Source organism: Equus asinus, chromosome 13 (genome assembly GCF_041296235.1).
Source record: "Equus asinus isolate D_3611 breed Donkey chromosome 13, EquAss-T2T_v2, whole genome shotgun sequence".
NCBI lineage: Eukaryota > Metazoa > Chordata > Mammalia > Perissodactyla > Equidae > Equus > Equus asinus.
This window is the reverse complement of record NC_091802.1, coordinates 5580763-5605609: the sequence shown is the minus strand read 5'-3', so window position 1 is coordinate 5605609 and position 24847 is coordinate 5580763. Positions and strand designations below refer to the sequence as shown.

At 45.2% G+C, this 24847-nt stretch overlaps 1 long non-coding RNA gene across 1 annotated transcript in view; it reads left to right on the top strand.

The window, feature by feature from the left end:
• Positions 1 to 2448: 2448 nt before the first annotated feature.
• Positions 2449 to 24847, top strand: part of LOC139040007 (uncharacterized) — a 62905-nt gene continuing 40506 nt past the window's right edge. The window contains exons 1-2 of the long non-coding RNA XR_011493549.1: positions 2449 to 2664; positions 16352 to 16860. This is a non-coding gene — a long non-coding RNA (uncharacterized lncRNA). The remainder of the gene's footprint in view (positions 2665 to 16351; positions 16861 to 24847) is intronic.

Genomic DNA, 24847 nt, shown 5'->3' with positions numbered 1-24847 from the left:
CCCCCATGAACTGATGAAATCCCAGCTAGCAGTCATCTCGCCTGACTCAGGACTCCCCCGCTTCATCTGTAACCCTCCTAAAGCTCTAGTTTCCTGGGTTGCACTATAACTGTTCATCTGCAGGCCTCATCTCCCCTGCTGTTCTGCGACCTTGACCTCCTCGTAGACAATGACAGAGTTTAATCATCTGTGCTCATGCCACAGCCCTAGAACAGAGCCGGCAGGTGCTGAGTGAAAGAATGAATGAATGAATGCAAATGGGAAGGAGGCAAAGATGGATTGTAAAGAGAAGTGATGAAAAACTGAGATTCTAGTCCAGTGTCACAAGGTTAGAAAAATGACAGAGACGAGTTCTGGGACTAGAATCTGAATGTTTTTACTTTTGTTCTAGAACTCTCTCTTGACTTCACTTTACAGTCTCACCCGCTCTGTGTACAGTCTTGTTTGCCGGTCTCTTCTCTTCTTGCTTGGTTTACATTGAGCTTTTGCCAAAGCTGCTTTTGTCACCTTTGGTTTCCCCTGTTCCAGAACTCTTCATTTTATTTCCAGCTTATATGCTTTGGAGGAGCATAGCCAGCTACTTTGAAGACACAGAACAGTGTTTCTCAAACTCCGACATCCATACAAGTGACCTGGAGATCCGGCTCAAATGTAGGTTCGGATGCAGGGGGTGTTGGCTGTGCCTGAAACTCTGCATTTCTAGCAGCATCCAAGTGATGCTCCTGTCTCACCAGGGCAGCAGGACCCTTTGGTGCTCTTGTTGACACTTTCTCCCTGAAGACACTGCACGTTTCTTGACTGCAGGACCAAGTGTTGTTTATCTTTCTATTCCTGAATATAAGGAGTAGTTCACAGGAGGGGAGCAAGGAAGGGAAGACAGAGGAGAGGAGGAAAGTGTCTTTTTCATGGGCGTCCCCCTTATTCGAGCAGAGAAGCGAGAAGAGGAGTCATTCACTTTCGACATCTGGACCTCACCTCTACCTCAGTGTACCAAAAAACCCCAAACAAAACAAAACTAACCCTGAAACTTCCTTATAATTTTTCAAAGTCCAAACAGAGCTAGATTAGGGAGGTTTGTGGCTGCCGAAGGTCTGGCTTCTGTCTGGCACAGTTTCTCAGTGCACAAATGAAGTGCGTGTGGACAGCTTTTCATATGGAGAAGATGTCAGGTTTGGGGCCTCTCCACCTCAGTGGAGTGCCTTCAAGAAGCTGCTCCAATGCCGAGGAATCTGATTGGGCAACTCTGGTGTCTGCATAGCATTAGCATTTAGGAGGTAATCTCCTTAACACCATAAGCACTAAATCTAAGTCCTTTGGCAGACAAAACAGCCCATGATCTTGTAAAAGGTATCGTGGCCATCTGGCAGAAACTATTGACGTTGTCGGAAGGAAAGGGGAGATGGACAGTAATGTACAAGACGTTTTTACAATCCTCCCTGTATGGAGTAAAGTATGTGGCTTGACAGCCAAGGAAACGGGCAGCCAAGACCCTGTCACCATTTGGAAATCCTTAAAGACCTATGGAGAGGGCTTCCCTTTTCATGCAGGAAAGAGACAGAGCCATTGGTATTTGAGTGGCAGCTGTGGCGATGGTGCAGGTGGGAGTGGAGAAACGGGTGGCAGCGGAGATGTGTGTATTTCCAAGCTTCTTCAATTCCCAGGATATGACTACCCCAGCTCCTACACCACCCACTGGGAAATTTGCTTTTTACTTGGCCTCTTTGGTGACTACACACACAACCCAACTACACAGGATCACCTCTGAAGCAGAGGTTGGGTGACAGTATCAGCGCCCCGCCTGCACCTCCATTTGCTTCTTCCCTTTGCTGGTCATAACAAAACCTCTCCCCTGCAGCCATTCTGCAGAAATTGCCCGTCTGAATGCGCCCTGCTCTCGGGCACTCTGTGCCTTTGCACATAGTATGCCCTCCACCTAGATGCCCTTCTTCCCTTTCTCCATCTGATAAGCTCCTATTCGCCCTTCAAAACTCCGCTTCAGCATCATTTAAGGGTCCCCTGGCCCCCACCTCCCAATCCTCCCTTCATACTTAGGCTCCTACTCCAGGCCTCTCGACACGCTTCACATTTTGCTTTCTGTCACCTACTAGACTCATCTCTTCCTCTTTTATTTCTTGGTCTGTAATAGAGTGCCAGGCACATAGCAGATACTCAGTGAATTTTAAATACTTAAATGTGTTATAATGGGTATCTGTCTATAATTATACCCAGTGAAAGACAAGGCCATTTTTCTCCAGGGAAAAGCCAAGTGTGCAGCCTGCTTCCTTCTCAGTTTTAGCCTTACCACGTCTCATGTCACATGTGTATGGATAATAGAGAGAGGTTCCAAAGTCCTCGTTCCCGTGGCAGATTGCCATCTAGAGCAAAGCCTGCAAAATACTGCTCCCACGTGTCACCTTGGCACTTCAGTCTTCTTCGTGACCAAAGCCACACACCATTTGAAAAGCGATTCAGGAATCCCAACTGCAGATTTCCCTGAAGTGTGGTTATGGGATGAAGAATGCTTTGAAACCAAATCAAAACTCCCAACCAAGCAGAACTGTCTTGGACTGAATTGCCCCCAACCCTGAGACAAGGGTCTCAGTGCACGCAGCGTGATCCAGGATGTGCTGGCAGGGCAGGGCATGCATGAGACAGAGAAGGAAGGTGAGCTGGAGGGTAAGCTCTTACTGCAGGCACCCGGGGCTCAGTCCCGCCAAGGACCTCTGGGAGAGGGTGTGGAATGCACCACAGGCTTGTCCACCCTAAAGACAAGGAAGCTGGGTGTTCACTCTCTCAGTTTGCTTGTCCATTCCCCAGGCGGTGGGCATTTGCTTGTTTCCAGCTTTCGGCTCTTATAAATGAAGCTGCTTTGAACGGGTTTGCACATACATATGATTTCATTTCTCCTGGGCAGAAGCCTAAGAGAGGAATTGCTGGATGCGTTAGTGTATGTTTAACTTTACAAGAAACTTAACTGTTTTCCAAAGCTAGCTATAGCATTTTATATTCCTACCAGCAGTGTCTGAGTGTCCAAACGTTACTAAAAAAAGCAAACCTGTGGTTTGCCTTTTGCTTTTCTTAACAGTTTCTGTAGAAGAGTGAAAGTTTTAAACTGTGAAGTCCAACTTGTCAGTGTGTTTTCTCATGTAATTTGTGCTTTTTGTGCCACAAAGATTTTTTCCTATTTTTTCCTTAGTTTTAGTTTTAGCTTTTTCCTTTAGTTCTATGATCATTTTGAGTTAATCTTTAAGTATGATTAAAGTAAGTGTTGACATTTCTTTAACTACCTATCTACCTACCTACCTATTTATTGATTGATTGACATATGGATAGCTCACTGTTCCAATACTGTTTACCGAAAAGACCATCTTTTCCCAGTGAAGTATCTTGGGAGTTTTACTTAAAATCAATTGACTACTAATATTTGGGTCTATTTCTAGACTCTCTGTTCTGTTTCATGGATCTGTATTTCTACCTTGCATCGATACTAAATGGTCTTAATTACTGTAGGTTTAGAGTATACTGAAATCTGGTAGTGTGTGTCCACCAGTTTTGTTAGTCTTCAAAATTCTTTTGGCTATTCTACATCTGCTGCATTTTAAAATAAAATTAAAATCAGCATGTCAATTTCTGCCGTAAATGTATGCTGTAATTTTCATTGGGAGTATGTGGAATCTTCATATCAATTTTGGGATCATTGCTATCTTACTAATATTGCATCTTCTAATTCATGTCTTCCTTATTTTCTTCAGCAGTGCTTTGTAATTTTTAAAGTAGAGGCCTTGCACAAACTTTGTTAAATTTACCTGTTTCACATTTTCATGCTATTGTAAATGTTATTGTTTTCTATTTCAATTTCAAATTTAACCAATATATTTTTAAAATGTATTCTTAGGTTATCTACATTTTAGGTACTTATATGTGTATAATTACATATATTGTTTTGTTTACTTGCTTACTTATTGTCTTGTTCCAGAGAGATTTTAAGGAAGCTTATAAGAACATAAAAAATAAAACAAAAACCTAGAGGAAGGAGAGAGAGGAGAAGGGAAAACAAAAGACAGGGACATCCTGTGGAGCCAGGTCTAAAGCTAACACATATACATATTACGCAATCCTTGTACTAATTTTCTCAATGCCAATATCAAAAGTGAAATCTGATTATTGCATAATTTGGAGCATCCATAAGCGACAAATGAACCAACCACTCCAGAAAAGCACAGCTATTTCTTAGGTTTTCCCCACAGATCCTCAATAACAGGAAAGAACGTAATGTAATATGACAAATAAGGTCCTCAACAATGTCTTTATGGGAGTTATGCTGAGTTTTCATGTGCTGTTTCTTATATCACTTAAAACATAGAATAGCACTGCTCAAAAAACTGTCTCTGAGGCGGTTACATTTGACTGTGACCTCAGGAGAGGCCCCGAGCCAGAGCCACATGGCTGAGCTGGTCCTGGATACCTTACCCTCAGGAACCACCCGAAATAATAAATGTTTGCTATTTTAAACTGCTAAGTTTAGGTAATTTATTATGCAGCATTAGGTAACAATTCAGATTTTGGTCCCAAACTACCATTTAATTTGGTGCTCACTTCATGCCAGGCATTTTACTAAGTACCATGTTAAGTATTATCTAATTTAATCCTCACAAAACACTGTGAGGAAGGAAGCATTACTGGGCCATTTCACAGGTGAGGAAACTGAGGACTTTGGAGCACTGATGCCAGGCCAAGCCCAGGGTGTCTGATTCCAAACTCGGGGCTTTTATCCTCATGTCATTCAGCCTCCTCGCGTCTCTCCTCCAACGAGATCCCGCCACGGGGTCCTCTATGCGTGCTCTCTCAGTGGGGATGGAATAGCCCCCTAAGAGGGTAAAAACTGGTTCTCGGGAAGTGTGAAAAAACTTTAGTACGACGGTTGTGGTCCTGCAAACCTCAAACGTACCTGACAAAATTGTACTCTTTACTGTTTAATTTCTCTTGTTAGGGAGAATTTAAATTAAATTCTTCTCCTTAAGGGAACAATAATAAAAAAAAGACTGAGAAACGCTGCTTTATGACAAAGATTATCGCAGACTTCTTCTCAATGGCCCGTAATCTTGAAAAAAAATCCTAATGCATAGCAGGTTCTTAGCACTGTTTGATTGACAGATCCTTGTACAGGAGATTCAACTCTCTACTTTGAAAATGATAGCTAGAGAAATAAATAAATGGCGCAGGCCCAAGTGACACTCTGGGCTCCACAGTAAACCAAGTCGTCTGCCGAGGCCTAAGGCACGGACGCCCCTGTGAGCGACGCTCTTAGGAATGAGGGTTCAGAGCCGGTCGACGTGAATACCACCTGTCAGTAACCATGATGGAAAATATTAGTTTACATTCTTCAGTTCCCTGGTGACTGACCTTTTTATGCCTGAGCAACATGTCTTACTAGACTTGCTAATCTGTGGATTTCTAAAAGTAGATAATTAGTCCAGACAGCTAGAGCTCAAAATGAAATGAGCTTAAGGTTTCCAGGCATTACAGCAGGTGCCTGGGAGAGAGCTCCCCTCCTCAGTCTGACTGTCTATTGGCACATTCACCCATTTATACCTAAACTGAGGGCTGCTACCCTGGCAACCCTCCCATCTGAGCTTAGGCAGGAAGGTGGTGGCTGATGCGTGGGTACCCCTTCCAATCGTTCCCTCCAAGCACACAGATGAGTTCAAGGTTATAGAAATCTCCAAAGGATGCTAAGAGGGGCTCAGCAAGGCTGAGAGAACTGCCCAGGGTCACCCAGCTGGTCAGCAGCAGAGCCAGGCGGGGATCCCCAGGGCCTAACATTTGCCCAGGGCTCTTCCCATTAGCCCACGCTTTCTCCACAGGGACGTTTGTTCTTTGCTGCTCATCTCTTGGGACAATGAGCGTGAAGGAACCTAGTTATTTTCTCCTGTAAAGTTCATGGCTTCTCCCTCCCCTCCCCACCCGACTTCTGTCTGGTTTGAGTTTATTGTCAAAACACGCCCAGCCAAATTACTTGTCTGCAGACATTTTTGCTGGCCTTAGTGTATCCACAAGAGAGCTGCTAATGATTACCCTTCCTGCCCGTACTTAGCCCATCCTCGGAGGGAACTGCTCATTATCATTCTCTGACTGCAGCCTGGGCCGTCTGGAAACAGTCAGGCAGTCAGGATGCCGGCGGAGCAAAAGCCCGGCATCTGCCGTGGGGTCAAAGCTCCTCCAGGAGCCGTTCTCAGCTCTTGGGAGGCCGTGTGCCTGTGGTCCCTCAGGCCGCCTCCTCGGAGCTTGTGCGGGGTGAGCGGGCGGGGGCACTTCTGCTCATAGCTGACTTCCTACAGCCCCCACCAGGGCCAGCTACACAATTTTCAGGGCCCTTCGTTACTCAGTTGCGCTTACCTCAGACTCACGTTGAGTCTCGCTGAATCTCGGGCATTCTGGGTCTACTAGAATTTTGTGCCCATGGGGCCTTGCGAATGCTAAGTGTCAGTGGGGTAGCATGTTTCTTGTATCTCTTCTGCTCATGTGTATGCTCCATTGTCCCAATGACGTCACTTACAGAACAGAAGTTCAAAGATAAAATTATTAGGCATTGCAAGACAACAGCAGCAAAGCACTAAGCCAAGTGTGGGGTCCTTCTGAGCACAGACTCTCGTGTGACATCCCAGGTCACAGGCCCATGAAGCTGTCCCTGGCCCCACTGCGACCCCCTAGACCCAGGCCTCAATCACGCTGATACCAAGGGATAGAGAAGGAACTCTAGAAATGGATGGAATCAGGAAGGGAAATATGGGACTGTAATTAACTGGAAGTGCATTTAGGTTCAGAGGTTCTCAATCCTGACTACCCATTGGAATATTCTGGGAAACTTAAAAAAAAAAAAGCCAATGCCGAGGCTCCAGCCCTGGAGGTTCTGATTTAATTGATCTGGGTAAGGGCTGGGTAAGCTGTCCGGGTGATGCTAACAACATGCAGCCAGACTCTGCTGAGTCTCATCTGCAAGCTCTGTACCCATCCACCCACAACATCGATGTTTGCTTTCTTGGATTTTTAGTTTGTTTATTTTTTGAACTATCCTCTTAGATTGTTTCAATTCACTGTAATTGACACAAAATAACAGATGTTTTTGTCTCTTCTTCGAGCTAAAATCTATTTTTTTCATCATGTTTAATGCAATGAACATAAATACTTTTTCTGGACCACTTGTTAATGGTCTGACTCTTTTCAGTTCATGCTAATGCTAGATGACATTTCTCCCACTTGTTAGGGATGACTATGGCTGGCAGCTGACTTGGAGCTATTGCGTGATTCCAGTTGGGTCTGACTCTATGGCTCAGGTTTCAGATACACCCCTGAAAAATATGGACAAATCCACCCATAAATTCCAGTAAATTTGAGAGTGTCACTATTTAAAGAAATCTCATACTGAGTTTCTTTGTAATGGGAATAGTCATCTCCTAATTTGACTTTTGGTCAGTATGTAAGGTTTTAGCTAATTTTATAATTTAGGTCAATTAATATTTACAAATTAAAAACCTCCTTCTTTTGCCAAATATGTTTTACATCCCGTTCTAGCACAGACATTCCTCAAATATGTAACTGGTATTAGAAACTAGTTAGTCCAGAGAGTGTCAAACCTCATCAACCACTAGTTAACTGGGGTACCATCTAGAGATTTAGACTTTCCTGGGCCTCCCATCTAGAGATTCAGATTCTGCCCATCTGCTCTGGGGCCTGAATAGTCATTGTACAAAAGTTTCTTAGCTGGTTTTGATGATCTACTAAGCTTTGGAATCATGGATCTAACCACAAATTTTTATTTTTTAAACATACATCATCCCTAGTACTAAAGTCAAGTCCTAGAAACAAAGTACTGAAGACATGCTCTTAGCAGAAATTCTAGAGAATATAAAGAAATAGAAAAAGAAAAACAATTATCCTTAATCCCATCAACTAGAGAGAACTACCATTGGTCCTTCCAGTCTTTTTAAAAACAAAATGTATAAACAAGTGATATTCACAATACTGTCACAGCATAGGCACTATTGGGTACACATCTGCTGAAAATCAACCCTATGTATAAACATAGGATTTTTTACAAAAAAATATCCCACATGGTATGTACAGTTTAGTAACCTATTTTTTTTTTACTTAAATTCTTTTTTTAATTTAAAAGTTGGAATTCCATAGGGTTCAGCCCTAAGTCTTTCATTCTTTTCACTCTACACTCTTTCTCTTGACCATCCCATCTCCTTCCACATCTTCAGTCAGCACCTAAATGTTCACTACCACATTTTACCTGTAGCTCAGGCTTCTTCTCCGAGGCTTTAGTCCTCTATATACTGATGATTATCAGACATCTCCATGTGGATGTCTCTCTAGGCACTTCAACCTCAACATGTCCAAAACTGAACTCATGAGTTCTTCCAATTCTCTTTGAGAAAAGGAGACCACCACCCATTCAGAATCTCAAGCATCGTTTCTGACTCCTTCTTCATCCTTAGTGCTCTACATAATCTAGTCAAAGGCCAAGTTTAATTGATTCAACTTCCTATATATCCTTGAACACAACCATTTCTCTTGTCTCCACTACAATCTCTGTAGACCAAGCCACCATCATTTGTCACCTGGACAATTGCAATACCTTCCTACCTGGAGCCCCCTCCCGTCTTTATTTCCATTGAAGTCAGTGAACAAATAGCAGTACAATATTTTGAGAAAATTAACTGACTCTATTTTTGCTCTCAGTGATTCATTTTTGCTTTCTGGCACTTATGTTAGAAATACTATATATTGAGGCTGAGGCTTGCTGTCCCAAGAAGACTGAAGTCCGAAAATGAAAAGTCAAAAGCATCATTTTTCATTTTTAAAATGGGTTCATAAAACTATAAAGTAGTGTAATAATTTTAAAATTACCAAAAAAACAAAATTTAGTTTGTAAGCAAGGGCTTTTCTGTTAAGACAAGGATTTTGAATTCCTCCAAGGCTAAGAATCTGAAGGACTTAGAGCATAAAGGTAATACTATAGACATTTAGATTAAGAAGATTACATCATCATGTAAGAGCCACTCGTCCTCTCAAAAGAACATGGCACTCAAAGGGTCTAGCAGAGGGAGAGAGAGGGAGAAAGGGGAGACAAATGATAGAAACGCCGGATAATTTGGGGAAAGTCTCAGTATAGAGGATTCATCACTTCCTAGGCTATATTCCGGGATGATTTCAAGTTTTATATTCAGCAAGACCCTGGAGAGAAAATTAGAAAAATGGAGAAATCATATGATCATCTGAAAAAGAACAGAAGAAGCATATGATAAAATCCATCATCTGAGATTAAAAAAAAAATAGCCAACTAAGAATAGAAAGGAACACCTTTAGTATGATAAAGAGTGTGACAATAAACCTACCGTAAAAATCATATCCAATAATGAAATAATGAAAACTTTTCTCTCTGAGCTTGAGAACAAAACAGGAATATTCACAATTACCACTTATATATAACATTGAATATCCTACTGCCTTGCAAAAAGGCAAGGGGAAGAAAGAAAACATAAAGATCATAAAGGAAGAGGAAAAAAATCATTTTTCACATATAATTTTACAACTAGAAAATCCAAAAATATCTAAGGATAAATTACTAAATTAGTAAGATGGCTGGATGTAAAAAAGTAAATTATATTTCTGTACTAACAACAATTAGAAAGTAACCTTTAAAAATTACACCATTTACAATAGCATCAAAACCATCAAACGCCTAGGAATAAAAGTCCAACGAAAGATTCAAAGACCTCTACAAAGAAAATGGAAAGATGTATCATGTTCTTGGACTGAAAAATGTAATGTTGTAAAGATGAACTTTTCCACCATATTCAGACCCAAGACATTGGAGCTGTTCTTGAGAAAACTTTTTTTCTCATATTCCAAATCCAATCCATCACCAAATCCTATTGGCTCTATTTTCGGAAAATGTTTGACTTTTTCCAAAGGCAGACTCTGAGTCAAAACTTAAGTGCAAGTATTTTATTTAGAATTTAGGGAACACCAACAGAGGAGTGGGTGAATGATACAAAGAAGGGAAGAAGTCAACATGGAGTATCACATTATCAATTTATTGTCTCTCAGCTCCAAATTCATCCTTCATTGCCTGCTCTGCAATATTATAGCTGGGCCTTGTAAATATTTCTCCTATGCCAGCTGGCACAATGTTAAACTTCTACAGTAGAGGGCGCTGGAGGGATGGTTGAGAAGAAAGATATTACTTCCTAGTTCTGGTGCTCTCCTCTCCCCAGGCTCCTTCAGCTCATCCAGCTCCTCCAACTCAGACAGTTTCCTGCAGCAGAGCATCTCCAGGGCCCAGATCTTGCAGTATGTAGTGACCAGTAGTGCCCAGGACCCAGCATCTTCCCCTGGAACTCCCTCAAACAGCTTTAGAATGGAATGCCACTATTAAGGTACCTCCCCATGACAGTTTCCTTGGAAATGTCCTAGCAACTCCTAGGAAAATTTCGAGGTGAGTTCTGAGGGATGGAGCTCTCTTGGACAGTTTCCCCTCACAACTTAGAAGGTGAATTTCTGGAAAGTTCCATGGCATAGCACCTCAGGGATTTCACCATCTAGTGAGCCATGGGTGGAGTGAGGGGATCTTATCCTGGATTGTTTTCCTTCTTTGGGTGCTCTGCCTCAGCCCTAGGGGTAGCAGCTGTTCTTTATATCTGTTATTCTTATGCTCTTTACAGCTCTCTTTACGTTTTACTATCCAATCCTTCATTATTCCAAATCCCCTCTTATACTGAATAATTCTTTATATTAAACTTTCCACACTCAAATTGCATGTGACTGTGACTTCTGATTTGATTCTGGCTGATGCAGATACCTGATTAGCCCAGCTGCCTTGGTGGACAACTGAGCTCAATGCCATGGGGAAATTCTGAGAATTGGTGTAAAACATTATCCCACTCGAAGGGGGAGGAAGCTGTGGAATTTATACATCAACTCCCATCAATCATTGGTTGAGAGTGTCTGCTGGGGAGAGTTAATTCCCAGCACTTCTAGCTTGTCCCACACACAGCAGAGTCACTTTTCACAGCCAGAAAAAGACTCCAGACACAGAGACATAGATCTTTGTAGGCAGAAATCATGCAGAGCATGCTGAAGCAGTAGAATCTGGCCAAGGCTTGTGGTGGGGCCATTGGCAGAGTGTATTACAGACCAACCACCCGACCATTCGCATCTATGCATGCCTTATACTAAGCTCACTCTGCCTTGCCACTGTTTCTTCAGGGTGGTCACTGGTCCCAATTTCTTTACAAAAAAACAAAAGATGAAGACAGACGGAGGATAAGAGGGACAAGTTATCTCTACTGCTACAACTGAAACTGAGACTTCTAATGATAAATGTCATCTCCCTCGTCTCCCACCCATTCTGGATTCCCCTCACTCTCAACCAGTATTTTTGCTGGGTTAGGATGCTTACATGATGGGAGGGGGGTGGTCCAGATCCTCTCCCCTGATGCAGTCTGTGTGGCTGGTTACCCTGCTCTTGTCAGGCTATGGATGGTCTCATTCCCTGATGTTCCAGACATAATCCTTCCCATCCCCATTGTACAACAGCAACCCCATTTCCTCAAGATAATTAGGGTCCATAGTCACTCCTTCTTTACAGGCATAAAAAGCCCAGGATTACCAGATGATGGCCATAGTTATAAGCTCAGTAGGCTGCTTCCTTCAGTCCCTGGTATAGCTATCCCTCCCCTGGGAACCAGGACCTTTAATCCAGCTCACCTGAAGGTCCAGGGATAGGAAGTATAAATTCCCAAAGTGGGGCACTGAGAGGATTGGTTGGAGGGGCCACTCTCACTTCTGCCCTTTGGTTCTTGAGCCTATGTGTTCTACCTGTTGCGGATCTGGCACCATATAATGCAGTCTCCCTGTAATCACCTAGAAAGCTTCTTAAAACACAGATGCCTGGTCCCCACCTTGAAAATCTGATTCAGAAGGTTTGAGGCAGGGCCTCGGATCTTGCATTTCTAACAAGCTCCCAGGTGGTGTTGACTCTCTAGGTCCAGGGTTCACCATTTGAGGCTCACTGAAGTATGTTCTGCGTCTTAAAGGACAGGGCTTCCCACTCCACAGACGGTCATCTGTACACTGGGGATCCAGTTGTGCCCTTTAAGAGGCTGCCCCACTGTTCCATCAGGCCCAGGGTTGTGGTATACGATTCCACAGCCAGGTGCCCCCCTCACTCCACTTTTGCTAGAAAGTAGGTCCCTTTCTGAAGTATTGTGAGGCAGGGCCCAAGGACAATAAGACAGACCTTCAGTGAGCCCCTTGGATGGCGGTCATAGGGAGGCACGGTGGGCAAGGTGACCCCTCAGGTCCTGAGAGAAAGTCCTCAGACACAAAGATGCAGATGGAGGGCAGCTGGAAGTCACCTGCAGCACACTGGGGTAAGTGTGAGCAACGGGGAGGGCACTGAGAGCTCACACCACAGACATTCAGAGCCAGGTTCTCTCACCATCTCCACTGCAACCACTCAGCCCAGATCACCATCATCTCCGGCTTGGATCACAGTAAAAACCTCTAACTGGGCTCCTTGCTTCCAGCCTCCCCCCGCCCCCGACCCCCACACCAATAATCTCCTTCAGTACTATAGTTGGGAGTAATGCAGTATTAAACATCAGCCAGAATACACCAACCACTCTTCTGCTCAAAGTCCTCCCAGGGCTACTTCACACAGAGAAAAACCCACAGGCTTGTAATGACCTGCAACGCCCTACGTGGTCTGTCTACCCTCCCCCACCCCATGCCACTTCCCTCCATGGCCCATCTCCTGCTACTCTCCTTTCGTCAGCTCCAGCCGCCACACCGGCTGCCTTGCACCAGTGTGCAATACACCTGACACCCCCTGCTCGAGGGCCTTTATAGTGGCCCTTTGCTCTGTGTAAACCCCCTTTCCCCACTCCCCGCATACTTCCCTCCTGTCTTTGCTCAAACGTCTTCTCAGTGAGGCCTGCACTCTGTCTTAAAATTGCAGGATGCCAACTCCTCCGGCCCGCCGTGCCTACTTCCTGCCCCCTTAACACTGCACTGGCCACTTCCAACACACCGTACAACTGACTGACTTGTGATGTTTATTATTTACTATCTGCTCCCCCTCATTAGAGTGCAAACTCCACGGAGGCAGGAATTACCCCAAACACCTGTGTGCCTGGCGCACAATTCATCTCTAATAATTCATACCGTGTCAGTAAGTGTTTGAAAGTTGCTGCTGTGAGAAAGCTTTGCAAAGAAAACACTGATGAAGTGCTCGTGGGAGCGTGAGCTGCTCTCTCTTGATTAAACACGCCTTGGGGAAATCTGGCTGCTCCACAGTTGAGGATAATTGATACGTCCCACTTCGCTGGCTGAGGGTGCCGCTTAAGATCGTATTTCTTACGTGTTCAGATTATGACTCCCAGGGCTTGTCCCACACTTGAAAGAAGTGCATTCTTCTCTCCTTCCCGCGAGAAGTCCAAACTCCATGAGGAAATCTGCCTGCTCCGAAGGACTCTGTGCTGTTCACAGTTGCCTCATCGATTAGAAACCCGGCTCTGGCAGGTTCACCAAGGGTCCTGTCTTGAGCTGGGCATGGATGTCCCTCTCAGGCTTTGAGGAGGGGCTACGCTCACCACGCATGACCCTCACAGAGCTGATCTGGCCTTCCAACATTACAGCTCTTTTAGAACATATGCACAAATACAGGCAGGTGCCAAACCATGCACACGCTTTCCCAAGGGCACACTCATCTCTCCAGGGAATCTACAGCACAAGACATTTTGCCAGGAACCCAGAACCAGCTGTCCTGTGAGGCTCTGGGTCCCTCCTATGAAGCCAGGGGTCATCAGACAAGAGTACCATGACTCTTACAATAATTTCCCCTGAGGGACCCACATGCTCATTTTCTGACAACTGGTCTCAACTGGGCAACCTCAGGCCATGAGATGTGTTGTAAGAACTTTGAACCATACATCAAAGGAGCCAAGAGCTTGCTCTCTTCCTTCCCGGAAGGTCTTGCTACAAGGGGAGGGATGGTTCTCCCCACCCACAAGGATGGAGCGTCTACTCCTCATCTAATCAAAACATCCAGTAATTGATCACACGGGTGTTCTGGTGACCTAGCCAGAACAAGAGGGAATATCCAAAGTGCCTCAATACGCTCCACCATCAGAAAGACGAGGTATTGTTTTCACAAGAAGAATGATCTCCAAAAAGAAATTAGCAGCCTCTTCAGCTCTGGATTCACTATCCTAAGCCTACGACAGGAGGGTAAACACACATTAGGTTGTCAGCAAGTAGAAGATAAATTCCCCAGTGTTGTGCGTTCCAATGGCTTCTTAAATAACCCAGGTATTTCCATTTAATTCCTTTTTTCAAAATAAACAAGAACTCTCTTAGTCTCTATCAATTGTAAAAAAGCATCAATTACATCCAAAATACTATTTTCTATCCATTACTTGGTATAGTTGCCAAATGGAAGATTTTTTCCCCCTGAAGCCATTTTGCTCCTTTATCAGGCTGGAAACAGGAAAGGGGAACATTCCAGCACAGCAATCCTTAAATCCCTTGAGAGCTTCTCGGAGCGTGCCATGCCAGCCTTTGGTGGGATCTGAGATCTTTGCATGCGATGCTCAGGCACTTTTAAATTATTCCATCCCAGTAGGCTGCTTTCGTGATTTTCACAACATCGGCACTTCTAGTCACTACTTCCATGGCTAACCTCAGCCTTGGAATAAACGGGGACCACATACCCTTTTAGCAATCCAAAAAAGTTTTTTTCAGAGCTTCAGTAAAGATGAATTATCCTTATCCATCTAAGATTCAGGAAAAAAAGTGACTTCTCACTGGTTTCTCTTTTCTCTAACTCTTTGCCATCCTCCAGGGGAAGAAGAAGAGAGAGAAGGAGCAAGTCACAGGGAGCCAGGGAGCGCTGCGTAGCTCCCAGATGGCTGTTTACCCACTTTAAAACTGAGGGGTCAAAGGGATGACTTCCCCCTAAAGGGGCCATTTCTCTTTGCTTCATCCTACCTCAAGCCCTAGAATGGCATCCCTTCCTTCTGAAATAAAGTGAGATCAATTCCTGGAGCTGGTTGGACAGACACAGCTTTCACAGTTGTGTATTCTCTTTGGAGAATGAAGGAAGTAAATTCCTCCTGTGGCTCGTACCTCAACTGCATCAGATTCCGAATGATGCCACATGAATGAAACTCAGTAATGGACGGCTACCTTTGTGGCGATAATATATGTAGGCAGCTTTTACATCCCAAGAAAGAGGTTTTTAGGTAATACTTTACATTAGTAGAGCCATATGCAGTCATAAAGTTGTTCATTGAAACCAGTGGGGAGATGGATTCAAGTCCCAGCCATACGCTCTCCTGGCTGTGGACTCTTCCGGCTACTTGCCCTTCAGAGTCTGGAAACAGAACTCTTTCCCAGGGCTTTTTTGAGACTTAAGTGAGATGATGTATGTACAAGTCCTCTGTAAATTCAAAAGCACTGTAGTATCTATAAATTCTTGATAGTTTTTTATAGAACAAACACTGTATGAAGATCCTCATAAAATCTGAATCCCAACATAGGCCTATGAGGGAAAGGCTATTATTTTTCTATTTTGCAGATTAATAAACTAAGTCTTAGAGCAAAAATACTGATGCTGTGTTCCATCCTCAGAGATTTTGACTTAACTGATCTGAGCTGTGATACAAGCACTGAAACTTTTTCCAGCTCCCAGGTGGTTCTGATGGGCATCAGGGCTGAGAGCACGGCTTAGGGAGCCTGACTCCTTGCTCCTCAAAATGAGGGCCAGCAGCATGGGCATCACCTGGAAAGGCAGCGCCTCAAGCCTGACCTTTGATCTGCTGAATGGGAAGCTGCATCTTAACGTGATCACCAGGGTGTTCACATTAAAGTTGGAGAAGCATGAGGCAAGTCACAGCTAAGTTGCAGAACCCAGATTTTAACCCAGAGCTGGCTGATTGCAAAGCCACGTTCCTACCATATGTCCCTCCCCTCTGCAAATGTTCATGCATTCGAAAGTACTTTTTAATAACTGTCACCTTCTCATCTGATCCTCACAGCGGTTCTGTAGGGCAAAGAAAGATATTCATCTCCATTTACTGGATGAGGAAAGGGAAGCTTAGCGCTTACGTGTCCCCGTCCAAGACAGACATAAGACAGAGTGAGACAGCCGGACTTTAACCCAGGTTTTCTGACAATCATATGTGATTCAATGATGTATTTCTTTAAGACTGTTTTTGCAACCTTGAGAGGTTCTTTCCCTTAATCCTGGTTGACACACAATACCCGCTTCTCCTTTCTCCAGATTTTTACCACATCATTCCATCCCATGCTGAGCCGCAGACAAGTTGTGCTGGGGCAAATTCAACTATGAAACATTCTCTGCCACAAATCACAGCTGCTCACAAGGACTCCCACTGCCAACAGCCCCCAGGGCCTCCCTAAGACAACATTCCTTGTGCAGGACACTGCCAAGACGGTGCCACTCAAGAGTGGAAGGAGGTGCCCAGAAATCTTGGAGACACGACAGAAAAGCCATCTGACAGCAGGTGTTGCCAAACGGCCCCGTGAGCCTGTGCTGAGGTGTGTCAAGCCACCCAGGGAAAAAGAAGTGAGATAAAAGGTCATTTGTTGAAACCTGGTCATAAACCCCACAGGACAATGCCACATTGTCAGGTCGCCCCTCATGACATTTCCCTGCTGATAACACTGGTATGTGTGTGGCTTGGAGAAGTCCCAGGAGCTACAGAGAAGACAACGCTGGTGTGTTGGAACATTCGGCGAGCTCAGCCTTGCAGAGTCCATCATAACCAGGTGAGTCATAAAGGCCTACGGCTTCATTTTTTCTCCCCACAGTCAGGGGACAGGGTTGCGTCAGCTTCAGCTTCAGTGTAAGCCTATTAGTCTCTTTTGTGGTCTGATTTGAAGGGACCAGGAGATTCATCCTACTTCTCTTACCCATCTTCTCATGCCCGTCACTCATAACAGAAAATGACATAATTAAAACAGAATCCTTATGAAAACGTGTATTCATGGAAGTTATCGCCATAAAATATTAGGCTTAGAAATTATCCAGTTTGAACATCTTTATCAGAGATTAGCAACAGGCCTGTGGCTGACCCTCAAGGATCTCACCTCCTGGTCCCCATGCCCTTGGTAGGTCCAAAGGCTGACTTGTGTAACCGATAGGATACTGCAGAAATCACGAGGTGTGACTTCTGAGGCTCCGTCACAGAAGACGTCGCAGCTCTACTTTGTTCTCTCCGACCACTGGCTCTGGAGGAGCCAGCTGCCATATCACGAGGACACTTGAGCAGCCTATAGAGAGGTTCACATGGACAGGGACTGGGGCCTCCCCCCAACAGGCAGCACCAGCAACTTGCCAGCCATGTGAGCGAGCCACAAGCGGGAGACCTTTCCGCCCGGTCAAATCTCCCCAGGAGTGCAGCGGGAGCCCCTGAGCCAGACTGCCCAGCCGCTCCTGAATGCCTGACCCACAGAAACGACAGAGCAGATATGATTATGGTTATTTTAGGGCACTGAGTCTTGGGGCAATTTGTTACACAGCCATAAATAATTAATGTAACACCCAAAGGAGTGACATGACAGATCCACAATGACAAAGCTAAAGGATTAGCTTTCTGATTAAAACTCACACTTGATTTTGTGACCCACAGGGTTTGACACTGGTGCAATCGGTGCCGACCAGTCTGTCTGACCTCTGGCTTGGTATGCTGTGGCCCGCACTGCTTTCCTCCTCCTCTCCCAGCTGCCTTGCTCCCAGGGACTTTTGAACCCAGGCCACATCCTGCCCCCAAAGCTTCCCATGGTGAATCCTATTTGTCATGAACTCAGCTCAGAAGTCACTCCAGAGAGGCTTTCTTTCCACGGTTACCAGTTCCAAGGAAACTCCTTCTCTTTACTCACCGCTCCCACCCACTGCTACCCTGTCACTCTGCAGACATCGCCCAGTTGACATTCTTCATAGCGCTTGTCACTCTCTAAACTTATTCATTTCTTTTATTTATTTATTTATTTATTTATTTATTTATTTAAACTTTTATTTTTTCGGATGTGCATCATATTTCGAATTCTGTATACATTACATCATGTTCCCCACCCGAACACTAATTATAGTGCATCCCCTCGCATGTGAGCCTAAACACCCCTTTTGCCCTCCCCCCTCCCCACTTCCCCAATGGTAACCACCAGTCCAATCTCCAATGCTATGTGTTTTTTTTGGTTGTCGTTTTTATCTTCTACTTATGAGTGAGATCATATGGTATTTGACTTTCTCCCTCTGACTTATTTCACTCAGCATAATACCCTCAAGGTCCATCCATGTTGTCACAAATGGCCAGATTTCGTCATTTCTTATGGCTGAGTAGTAGTCCATCGTGTATAAATACCACATCTTCTTTATCCATTCGTCCCTTGATGGGCACCTAGGTTGCTTCCAAGTCTTGGCTATTGTGTATAATGCCGCAATGAACATAGGGGTGCAAGTATCTTTATGCCTTTGTGTTTTCAAGTTCTTTGGATAAATACCCAGCAGTGGAATAGCTGGATCATATGGTAGATCTATCCTTAATTTTCTGAGGATACTCCAAACTACTTTCCATAGTGGCTGCACCAGTTTGCACTGCCACCAGCAGTGAACAAGGGTTCCCTTCTCTCCACACCCTCTCCAACATTTGTTGTTTCCTGTCTTGTTAATTATAGCCATTCTGACTGGAGTGAGGTGATACCTCATTGTAGTTTTGATTTGCATTTCCCTGATAGCTAATGATGTTGAGCATCTTTTCATATGCCTGTTGGCCATCTGTATATCTTCTTTGGAGAAATCTCTGTTCAGATCTTTTGCCCATTTTCTAATTGGATTGTTGGTTTTTTTGTTGTTGAGCTGTATGAGTTCTTTGTATATTTTGGATATTAGCCCCTTATCTGATATGTGGTTTGCAACTATCTTCTCCCAATTGTTAGGTTGTCTTTTCGTTTTGTTGATGGTTTCCTTTGCTGTGCAGAAGCTTTTTAGTTTGATGTAGTCCCATTTGTTCATTTTTTCTTTTGTTTCCCTTGCCCGGTCAGACATGGGACTTGAAAATATGCTGCTCAGACCAATGTCATAGAGCATACTGCCTATGTTTTCTTCTAGAAGTCTCATGATTTCGGGTCTTACATTCAAGTCTTTAATCCATTTTGAGTTGATTTTTGTGCATGGTGTAAGGGAATGGTCTACTTTCATTGTTTTGCATGTGGCTGTCCAGTTTTCCCAACACCATTTACTGAAGAGACTCTGCTTTCTCCATTGTATGTTCTTGGCTCTCTTGTCGAATATTAGCTGTCCATAAATGTGTGGGTTTACTTCTGGGCTGCCAATTTTGTTCCATTGATCTGTGTGTCTGTTTTTGTGCCAGTACCATGCTGTTTTGGTTACTATGGCTTTGTAGTATAATTTGAAATCAGGGAGTGTGATACCTCCAGCTTTGTTCTTTTTTCTCAGGAATACTTTGGCTATTCGGGGTCTTTTGTTGTTCCATAAACTTATTCATTTCTGTGTTTACTTGGTTAGCGTATTTTCCCAATAGAACACAAGTTTCATAAAAGTACCTAGTTGGTCTTGTTTTCTTCTTGATCTCTGGAAGATAAAAATGTGCTTGCTATGGTAAGATGCTCAACAATATTTGTAAAGAGAGCAATGAAGAATGGAAAGAAGGAAGGAAGGATGGAGGAAGGAGAAGAAAGAAAGAAAGAAGGAAAAAAGGAAGAAAGTTGGGAAAAAAGGAGAGAGGGAGGGAAGAAGAAAAAGAAGGAAGGTTTAGAAGTGTCGATGAAAATAATCCATAACCAATCTGTAAATGAAAATTTGGGTGAGTTTATTCTGAGCTGAAATCTGAGGACCATGGCCCGGGGCCTTTCTTCCCAAAGGAAGAAAGGGCACCAAAGAAAAGAGGTGTACAGAGTGATTATATACCCCCAAAGAGGGTGCTTTACATATGATTGAAATGTCCCTCCCACAATAGTCACAAGATTGCCCTGTCGGCACAGTGCTTGATGGACACAGCAGGTAGTGGGTCTGCTATCTCAGTGGGCGTAGCAGGAGGCAAGTCTATTGTCTTGAGCTGGGTGGTCACAGGTGAGCGCAGCAATCAGTTTCTAGCCTAAGGAAAGATGCTTAATCCTTAAGGAGATGCCAACGTTGGGAGGGGGAGGGAAGTTGGACCTTTACCTCAAGGGCCTTTTTGCTCTTGCCATAGGGAATCTCTAAAGCAGATATACAATGCATGCTCAACGGCCTCGGTCAGGCCCTTTTGGAAAGACAAGGTCAGGCTGAATTAGGTTTATACCAAATGGCTTCCTCATACTCTCCAATATATCCTATTGCTTGCCATTTTTATTTGTCAGAAGGATTGACCTATGTCTTCAGAATCTTTTACTTAAAACAGTAGTACCACTTCCAATTAGCATATATTGAATAAGCATCTACTTGGCACAGACAAGTCTTGTGCAAACCACTGGAGATGAAAAGTAACTGTACACCTTGTCCCTCAAGGAGAACTTGACTTTGAATTAACCTATCAGAATCGCTTCCAACTACTTAGAAGTTAAGTGCCAAGGAAGGAAGGAGGGAAGTGCTTAGGAGCAGGAGCTGTGGGAGGAGTTTGGGGGTCTCTGAGGTACCAAGGGTAGAAAGCCAGGTTGCCAAGAGGTGAGAAAAATACTGGAAGGAGAGTCTAGAAAGAGTTCTGGTCAAATTTGCAAATGGTTTTCCAACTTTGTGTAGAACCAGCCAGAAGCACAGAGTTGAACCAAGTATCTACAGCCTGTTAACAAGCCAAGACTCCATGGACATCTTTGAAAAATGAGATGTTTATTTTTTCCTGGTCTCTGAACAAGGCTGTCAAGGCCACATCCTGTGAGACCTCAGTTAGGGAATTCTTGCCCTTAAAGCTTTAGGAGACACAACCCCCACGAGCCTTCACTTCCCCCCAGGCAGAAACAGGTGTATTGGTGCAGAAGAATGTGACTGTGAAACACAGTGTGGGGAGTGGAAATGGCCACCCCAAGATATGTCTCTTTGGCATGAGGATTATTTGAGGCTGGTTTCTTTGCAGACAGGAAAGCAACTGAAAAGTAGAATTTACTTACCCTTTGTTAGGAGACTTTTACATTGTAAAGGAAATCTCTGTCTGTAAAGGTGCCTCCCTCTCTGCACCAGGAAGAAGAAAGGAGATGACCTTGTCTCTAGAAACTCTTAATCAACGGGGAAGGCAAGGATTTAAATCTGCATTTGTTTATTGCGCTTGTCTGGTAACCTCCTGTAACTGACTTCCCTCCCCCTCCCAATGTTGGCATTTCCTTCAGGATTAAGCATCTTTCCTTAGGCTAGGAACTGATTGCTGTGCTCACCTGTGACCGCCCAGCTCAAGACAATAGATTTACCTCCTGCTACGCCCGCTGAGATAGCAGACCCACTATCTGCTGTGTCCATCAAGTGCTGAGCCAACAGGGCAATCTTGTGACTATTGTGGGAGGGACATTTCAATCATATGTGAAACACCCTGTTTGGGGGTATATAACCACTATGTGCACCCCACTTCTTCGGTGCCCTTTCTTCCTTCGGGAAGAAAGGCCCCGGGCCATGGTTCCTCATAAAGCTTTGTTTAATTTTCTCTTGCTATTCTGTCTCATGTGAATTTAATTCGTTCTCCGGCCAGACGAACCCACATTGGATAGAGGAAAAGTCTTCCTCCCCTACAACAGCAAAGACAAAAGATACTTCTAAGCGGTGTGCCTGGCTCTTCTGAGGGAAACAGAACCATTTATAGTGTTTGAGTCATAAAAACCTAGAGAAAAGTCTCAGTGGGCTCTCTGACCGACAAGGCCACAGGGATCTGGGTTAGCGTTACCCCTTCATCTGTTTCTATAATCCTTTCCACTTGCACAAGGAAGGAAGGACTCGGTCCAATTGCACTTGTTTCCCATTCCACAGGGGCTGGGCTCCTGTGTCTTGCTCAGAGAACCACTTCTAAGAACTGTCTCTTTAGGGTCTAAACCCCAAAAGGGAGAGGCTGCAGTAAAGAGAGATCCAAAGAATGAAGTAATGAAATGAATTTAAAGAAAGAAAACTTTGGGCCAAAGATGAAAGGCCTTCTTAACTGTGAAAATCTATTAGAATATGTAATACTCTCTCAAGAATAGTAGCCCCATTCCTTACATTGTTTAACACAAGAGAGAACAAAGAACTTGAGAACATACATTGATCCCACTTCAGCCCCTGAGAGGATAGGAAAAATGACCTAATGGTGATTTCCTATCTCTAATTTACATGATAATTTGAATCTGAAAACATTAGGAAATAATGAACCTGACTCTCCCAATAGCAGCAGAGCAAGTGGGCTGTCGCCTTTGGCTTCTCTCTGCAGTTTTCTGTGAAGGGAGAACTTCTGTGCAATTCCACACACCCCACAAAGGAGGCCGCAGGATTGTGGCTTAAACCAAGTCACAGCCAAGATGTCCAGAAGAGGGTCAAATGTCCCAGAGCCGGGCCAGAGTCTGGTCAAGCCGAGAGCTTCCTCTGACCACGGTGAGACCACTAGCGCCTAGGAAACAAGTCTTCTCGGAGATGAGAAGGCAGCGGGAAAAATGTCTAGTCTTGTGGTTCAAATGACACAGCTCAGGTTCTGTTACTGCCCCGGGGTGGAGCAAAAGTCGCATACAATTCCCCAGATACACCCTCCGAGATACACAGGGGCTTTGCATTACTCCAGACTCGGGGATCTCGGCCCTGGAAGGATCTCAGCCTTTCCCTGAGGCCACTTCCTCCCATTTTAAAGGGAGCTGTGCGCCCACAAAACGGGACTTATATCCAGGGGACTTCTGGCAACAGCATCAAGGGGCCAACAGGGACAGCGGTGTTCACCTGAGGCCACAGAGCTCACAGAGGGTTCGTGAAAGGATGGGCCCCATAAAGCATCTGGAAGGAGGGAGACAAAGAAAGAATGGGAAATATTGGCAAAACGTGAACAATGGGAGACTGCACTTGCAAACTTCGCTAATTTGTATGCAGGCTGCTTTGCACTTTTTCTTTCAGGAGAGTAAAATGTGTGCCCTCTGAAGGTTTAGTTGCTCTGTGGGAGGAGAGTTGCTGGGAGGGGCAAAATCGTTTGGGGATATTGGGGACTATCCATTTTCCATCCTTACACCCCCGCGCCAGCAGTGGCAGACCCACACAGTTTAGAGTGAAGATAAAAGAGAGCGTTTCCACGACTGGTTTGGGGACAGAAATCCTGGTCCCCTGGGGGGGGGGGGGGGTGGTGGTGCAGACAAGCCAAACCTTTCCAGACAGCCAGAAGCCGTCTTCCCTCCACTTTGGATTCTCAGAGGTGCAGGGCTGGCTCAGTCACCAAAGGGAGAGGCATTTGCTTGAGAGTTCAGGACCAGGACGGGACGTGCGACGTTTTGCGGTTGTCAAGTCCTGTGCTTACGTCGAATAAATCAGAAATAAATGCCTCTTGCAGGCCGATGCCCGCTCAGCCTAATCAGACCTCGACACCCGCCTTCCCTCACCACGGCTTGCTTCTGCTTCTACCCAGGAGCAGGGACACCGGAAGGTGCGCTCGCAGCCTCCGCAGCGCCGGCTGCGCCTAGGCTCCGGGAGAAAGTCCTCGCAGGCGTCCGCGCTCGCGTCCGTCCGGGAGCTCCCTCCGGGGCTGCACACTTGGAAGAACCAGTCCCCGGCTGGTCCTGGAAGGTCTCCATTCTGCCAACGCTTTAGCCTGGGGGAGGGGTGTGGATGAAGGCTCTCCCCCTCCCTCGCCAGGGGGGATTAAGACGCTCCATTGTCCCAGGCCTGATGGCCCCCGTATTAGCATACATCAAGTCCTTGGGGCTGGGAATGGAGGCGCAGGCTGCACCTGCCGCCCTGGGTTCCGAGGGCTGACCCTAGGCAGACCTTCCAGGTAATTCCATTAGGTCATCACAGATTGAGGAATCCAGCCTTGGGAAGGGAATAATGACCCGAGAAGGGAGGGGAGACACGGGCAAACACACCCGTCCCCGGATGGCTGCCAGTGGTCAGAGGTCCGGGAAAGCCCGCGCTTTGAATCCTCGGCGTTCTTTCAACCATGCCTTTCTGCGGAGAGCCTTCCAACCTCCTAAGCCTCATTGAACTTGAAAAGCTACAAGCTGCCTTTCTTTCCGGAGACCCTCTGGCCTCTTCGCTTATCTCTTTCATCGAAACCATTGTTCGGGGCTGCACCAGTGGGAAGCCGGCTCCTTCAGAGGCGGCGGTATCATCTCCCAGATGTAGAAATGGTGGAACCGAGAGGTCCAGACTGGGTGGGGGGAGCCCAGGGTCACGTCCGAGAGGATTCAGGCCGGGCCCTTGCTTCCCCGCATAAATAACATTTTTCATTTTAGAAATGACTTCCAAATACAGCACGTGCTTTATTGCTCAAAACAGCTAATATTTCCATTGGCCAGGTGGTGAAACTGAGCCTTTGCCAATGAGACAGGAGAGGACAGAGGCCATCAGTGAGGCGGCCTGGGCCGGGCCCTGGAATTCAGACTTTGCTCCACGTTCTCCCCCGAGGCTGTACATGCACGTCACAAGGAAGGAACTGTAGGACAAGATTTCACCAGGCTTTTCTCTAAAACAGGGTTTAGCTACAGGGCTCGCTGTATCTACTATGTATCATTTCGGTCTGGGAAGGCTTTCTGGCTAATCTAGGAAGGATTTTATTGAACACCAGAGGTATGTGGAGCTGGGGGCTGGGCACCATGCTCCTGATAAAGTGCG